Genomic DNA, 6,613 nt, shown 5'->3' with positions numbered 1-6,613 from the left:
AACAACAAAATTTTGTTTTAAAATAAAGTTTGGGTTCATGACTCATTGGTAGAGGGATTATTAAACATGCTCTGACACTTCAAGGAATTTAATTTTAATGGAGAAGCATAATAGATACTATTTAACAGTGTGTTCTAGAACAGTCTGAAGTGCTTGTTAAAGGGACCAATGACCACATCTAATTTTAACTGGACAGTTGAGTCCAATTAGTCCAAAAAATCCTTAGAGGGTAGGGCAGTAGTGGTACATGCCTTTAATCCCAGCACTCAGAAGGCAGAGGCAGATGAGTTTGAGGCCAGCCTGGTTTACAGAACTAGTTCCATGACAGCCAGGGCTACATAGAGAAACCCTGTCTCAAAAAACAAAACAACAAAAAAAAAGTTCTGGAGAAAATGATACCTGGGTTTGTCATCAACAGTGGAGATTGTGGGAGGCAGAGGTAGGTGGATCTCTGAGTTTGAGGCCAGCCTGGTCTACAGATCAAGTTCCAGGAGAGTAGGAGCTACACAGGGAAACCCTGTCTTGGAAATAAATAAAAATAAGACAGTTTATAGATAAGTCAACCTGACAATAGTGCCCACATTTAATCCCAGCACTGAGGGGACTTTGTTTTGTTTTGTTTTGTTTTTTTGGTTTTTTGAGACAGGGTTTCTCTGTGGCTTTGGAGCCTGTCCTGGAACTAGCTCTGTAGACCAGGCTGGTCTCGAACTCACAGAGATCCGCCTGCCTCTGCCTCCCGAGTGCTGGGATTAAAGGCGTGCGCCACCATCGCCCGGCTGAGGGGACTTTGGTTAGAGGTTTGACAGTCATTTTCATACACAAATTTAAATAGTATTTTTAAAAATACAAAGTAAATAAATAAAAATCCTCACTGCCTAGGATGTTGCTACCATGCAAAGTTCCACCACACACATACACAACTGTGAACTGAACCTAGGCACATGCTAGACTAGTGATCTACTACTGAGCTATATAGTTCAGTCTTTTAAAACTTTCTCCTGAGCTAGGTTGTCCATGTCGGCCTTGTACTCACCCCGTAGCCCAGGCAGGTCCTGAGCTTGTGATTCCCTCTACCTCAGCGTTCCAAGCAGGCATTACTGTTTAGGCTCCACAGAATTATGAAAAGATGTTGACTGTAAGGGATGGAGATCTAATGCAGTTAATAATACTGGAAATCCTTTGTTGGCTGGTGAAAACACTTAGGTAGGTTAAGGCACTTGCCTCCAAGCCTGACAACTTGAGTTTGATGCTCAGAATCTAGATAATTGAAATGAATTATTAAAAATGCTGCAGGATCCCGTTGGTGGCAGGCAGCAGAAACACTGCAGGTCCCCAAGCAGTGGTAGCGGACCGTGTGGCAGCAGGCCCTGAGAGCAGCCAGTCCCAGGCAGGGACAGCTGCAGGTCCCTTTGCAGTGGGGTTGGATGTTTATTTCGTGGTTATGGAAAGGAGGGGAGAAGAGAAAAGTAGAGATGCAGAGAGAGAGAGAGCGAGAGAGAGCGCCCTGGGTTCGATTCCTGGCACTATATAAAACTGGAGAAATGATTCAGCAGTTAAGAATGTGTACTGTTGCCGGGCGGTGGTGGCACATGCCTTTAATCCCAGCACTCGGGAGGCAGAGGCAGGCGGATCTTTGTGAGTTTAGTTCAAGGCCAGCCTGGTCTACAAGAGCTAGTCCAGGACAGGCTCCGTATCTACAGAGAAACCCTGTCTCGAAAAACCAAAAAAAAGAATGTGTACTGTTGGCTTAAAACATTTTTTCTTGCTTGTTTCGAGATGGTGTATAGCTATATAACTAAAATGGCTTCCAAGTCAGTAGGTAGCCCAGGATGGAACCTATGTGGGCAATATCCTGCCTTACCTTTCAAGTACTGGGATAACAGGCTCTGCCACCACACCTGGATCCTACTCTTTTTTTTTTCTTTTAAGATTTATTTATTATATATAAAATGTTCTGCCTGCATATGCCTGCACACCAGGAGAGGGCACCAGATCTCATTACAGATGGTTGTGAGTCACCATGTGGTTGCTGGGAAGTGCTCTTACGTGTTGAGCCATCTCTCCAGCCATCTCCGTGGATCCTACTCTTGTAATGTTTTTATTTTCTACACAGGACTGTGGATCCCAAGTCTGGGCATGAGTTCTACCACTGAATGCATCCTTAGACCTGTATAACTTTTTCTATATAATTCTTGTTTTAATTGTATTTTAAATTTTTTCTTGACAATTCCATAATGCATTCAATGTTTCTTGACCTTCTCCAGAACTCCCAACACATGCCTCTCCCAACTTCATGCCCTCTTTATTTTTTTTAACACTTTATTTGATGTGCATTGGTGTGAAGGTGTCAGATCCCCTGGAATTGGAGTTAAAGAGAGCTGTGAGCTGCCATGTGGGTTCTGGGAATTGAACCGGGGTCCTAGGGAAGAGCAGTCCGCATTCTTAACCACTGAACCATCTCTCTAGTCCCCTCTCTCTCTCTCTCTCTGTGTGTGTGTGTGTGTGTGTGTGTGTGTGTATTGGTTTTTCGAGACAGGGTTTCTCTGTAGCTTTGGAGCCTGTCCTGGAACTAGCTCTTATAGACAAGGCTGGTCTCGAACTCACAGAGATCCACCTGCCTCTGCCTCCCCAGTGCTGGGATTAAAGGCGTGCCCCACCACTGCCCGGCCTCTGTATAATTCTTAAAATTCATTTTTCTTAGCATTAAATTGTCTGCCCAATAAGTGACTTAGTAGAGTTTTGTTTTTTTATCACCCCACCCTAGGTTTATCTTTTTGTTGTTTTTGAGACAGGATCTTCCTGTCTCAGTCTTCTTGTTCCCAGACTGCTGGGGTTATATAGTCATGTACCCATGTCTTTGTGTCTTTATGTCCTGCTCTTTTGCTATATATATAACATGAGGCCTGGAGAGAGGATCAGTCATGAAGAGTGCTGGCTGCTCTTGCAGAGGGCTGGAACTCAAGTCCTAGTACCTACATAGCAGCTCCCGATCATCTGTATCTCCAGTTCCAGGGCATCTGATGCCCTCTTCTGGGGAGGTGCACATGTGGTGTACACACATAAATACACCCAAACACATGAAATGAAATAAAAATTCTTTTCAAGTTATTGTTGGTGTGTGTATTGGGTATGGGTACCCTCTCCTCTGTGCATGCAGAGGATGATGTTGGGGTATCTTCTCTCACTCCAATCACTCTGCTGACAGTCTCCAGCTGAACTTGGCTGGCTTGCCAATGAGAACGGACCTGTCAGTCTTGGCCATGGGTGCCTTTACCCTCCAAGTCATCTCACCAGTCCAACCTGAAGTCTTTGTGTGTATACAGGTCTATGTGTGTGGGTGTACATACATGCCACATCAAGATCAGTGAGGATCAGTTTTCTTCCACCATGTGGATCCTGGGGATTGAATTCATTGAAAAGTTTCTATATCCCATAAGCCTCTCCGCCTATGCAATAATCCATATCAGACCAAATCAAACTGAATTAGAAAAAGCCTAGGTTTAATGGGTACAAACACTCCTGGGTGGCTTTCCAGCCCCCCAGAGAGGAGACAGGAAAGAAAGTCCAGAAAAACACGGGGAGGGGCAGTTAAAATACCCTGTGGGAGTGGTCATGAGCATTTCTGGGGAGGGGTCATCATTTGGACAGCTTTCTGGGTGGGGGGCAGAGTCTGGAGGGAGGTCTTTCCACTTTCTGGTGTCTTCAAAGGTTTAAAGTTCTTGTCATACAAGTCTTCCACTTGTTTGGTCAGAGTTACTCCGAGATATTTTATGCTATTTGTGGCTATTGTGAAGGGCGTTGATTCTCTGATTTCTTCCCCAGCCCTTTTATCATCTTTGTACAGGAGGGCTACTGATTTTTTTTTTTTTGAGTTAATCTTGTATCCTGCTACATTGCTCAAAGTGTTTATGAGTTGTAGAAGTTCCTTGGTAAAATTTTTGGGATCACTTATGTAAACTATCATATCATCAGCAGACAGTGAGAGTTTGACTTCTTCTTTTCCAATTTGTATCCACTTGATCTCCCTTTGTTGTCTTATTGCTCTAGCTAGGACCTCAAGAACTATATTGAATAGGTATGGAGAGAATGGACAACCTTTTCTTGTTTCTGATTTCAGTGGAATCGCTAGGAGTTTCTCTCCATTTAGTTTGATGTTGGCTGTTGACTTGCTGTATATTGCCTTAATGATGTTTAGGTATGTTCCTTGTATCCCTGCTCTCTCCAAGATCTTTATCACCACTCATAAATCCAGTTCCAGGAGACAGGACACCCTCTTCCGACCTCTGCAGGCACCAGGCACACATACACGCAGGTCATACACACATACACATAAAATGAAATAATTTCTAGAAATTATGCTGGCTAGTTTTCATTTATTTATGCTTTTGGATTTATTTTGTATGTTTGAGTGCTTTGCTTATATGTCTGTCTGTGAACCACATGCAGGCCTTATGCCCAAGGAAGTGGTAAGCCAGCATGTGGGTTCTGGGAATGAAACCTAGGTCTTTGCCAGCTTCTCCAGCACCTAGTTCTTTTCTTTTTTATAATTTATTTATTTGCATTTGTGTTTGGTGACACGTATGTCTGTATAAGGATGTTGGGTTCCCTGGAACTGGAATTACAAACAGTTGTGAGCTGCCCAGGTCCTCTGGAAGAGCAGCCAGTGCTCTTAACCACTGAGCCATCTCTCCAGCCCCCCCACCTCCTAGTTTTTATGTAAACTTGTCCCATGCTACAGTTATCTGAAAGAAGGGAACCTCAATTGAGAAAAATGCCTCCATAAGATCCAGCTCTTAAGATATTTTCAGTTGTTTTTTTTTTTTTTAAGTTTTTCAAGACAGGGTTTCTGTGTTTAACAGTGCATTTTCTTGCTTTTTTTTTCTTTTTGGTTTTCCTTCTAGACAGGATTTCTTTTTTTTTTTTTTTTTCGAGACAGGGTTTCTCTGTGGCTTTGGAGCCTGTCCTGGAACTAGCTCTGTAGACCAGGCTGGTCTCGAACTCACAGAGATCCGCCTGCCTCTGCCTCCCGAGTGCTGGGATTAAAGGCGTGCGCCACCATCGCCCGGCTAGACAGGATTTCTTTGTAGCTTTGGGTCCTCTCCTAGAACTTGCTCTGTAGACCAGGGTGGCCTCGAACTCAGAAATCTCCTTGCCTCTGCCTTTGAGTACTGACTGATGCCACCACTGTCTGGCTTCAGGGCATTTTCTTTTCTTTTTTTTTGGTTTTTCGAGACAGGGTTTCTCTGTGGTTTTGGAGCCTGTCCTGGAACTAGCTCTTGTAGACCAGGCTGGTCTCGAACTCACAGAGATCCACCTGCCTCTGCCTCCCGAGTGCTGGGATTAAAGGTGTGCGCCACCACCGCCCGGCTCAGGGCATTTTCTTAGTGATCAGTGTGGGAGCACCCACCCTATTGTGGGTGGTGCCATTCCAGGACTGGTGGTCCTGGAGTCTATAAGAAAGCAGGTTGCCCCCGCCCCCCAAAAAAGCTGGGTGGTGGTGGCACACGCCCTCTGTGAGTTCAAGGCCAGCCTGATCTACAGAGAGAGTTCCAGGACAGCCAAGACTGTTACACAGAGAAACCCTGTCTTGAAAAACTAAAAAAAAAAAAAAAAAAAAAGAAAAGAAAAAGAAAAAAAGCAAGCAAGCAGGTTGGGCAGGCTAGTCAACAGCAGTCCTCCAGGTTCCTGCCCTGTGGCCTTCCTGTCCTGACTTCCTTAGATGGTGAGACACATGTGGAAGTGTAAGCCAAATAAGCCCTTTCCTTCCCAAGTTGCTTTGGTTATGATGTTTATCACAGTGATAGCAACCCTAACTAGGGTACACCAGAGAAGCAGTTACAGCCAGAGAGGAGAAGCTGTGCTACAGGCCCAAGATGCTATCTGATGCCATCCTTAGCTTCTGGCTTGGATGAAGCCAGTGGTCTGTTAACAGATTCCGAAAGGTTTCTGTCTATTAGTCATAGACGCTACTTCAGACACAAGTGAGCTGAGCAAGGAATGGCTGCTGCAGAGGGCTCAGGCTAGCACAAGATAAGGTAATTAGCCTGTGGGCCTGCAATGTTCTGGGCTCCTGACTGCAGGGAATTCTAATCAGCCCCTCCGTCTCTGTAGAGGCAGCTTTGGCTCACATCGCCACTTGAGATCAGGTGTTCAGACCAAGAGTCTTCCTGTTTACCTCTTAGCGCTGCACAAACATGCATGCCTTTCCCTTCCTAGTACGAAAATTAATACGGTCTCATAGGGGCTGGAGAGATAGCTCAGTGGATCTGGGTTTGGTTCCTATGCGGCTGGTTCAGTCACTCATCACACTGCGTCCAGATGGTTCAGAACCGCTGCAGTTCCAGGGGATCTCACACATCTTCTGACCGCTAAGGATTCCTATATGCACATGTTGCTGGGAAACCAGAGCAGAAGCCATGTTGGCTTTTCTTCAATACACGAGCCACATTGTGGTTAAGTCCCCGCACCCTACAAGGATAGGTTTCTACTTCTAGTTAGGAACCTGTGACCCCATGATGTACGACTGACTGCCCCTGGCCTGTCCCTTGCCCTGCAGAATGTTTCCAGGGGTACTTTGATCAATACTTGCGCCCACCAACTCTGTGATGTGACT

The sequence above is a fragment of the Microtus pennsylvanicus genome, chromosome 13 (genome assembly GCF_037038515.1).
Source record: "Microtus pennsylvanicus isolate mMicPen1 chromosome 13, mMicPen1.hap1, whole genome shotgun sequence".
NCBI classification, from domain to species: domain Eukaryota; kingdom Metazoa; phylum Chordata; class Mammalia; order Rodentia; family Cricetidae; genus Microtus; species Microtus pennsylvanicus.
Note: the sequence above shows the minus strand (reverse complement) of the source record.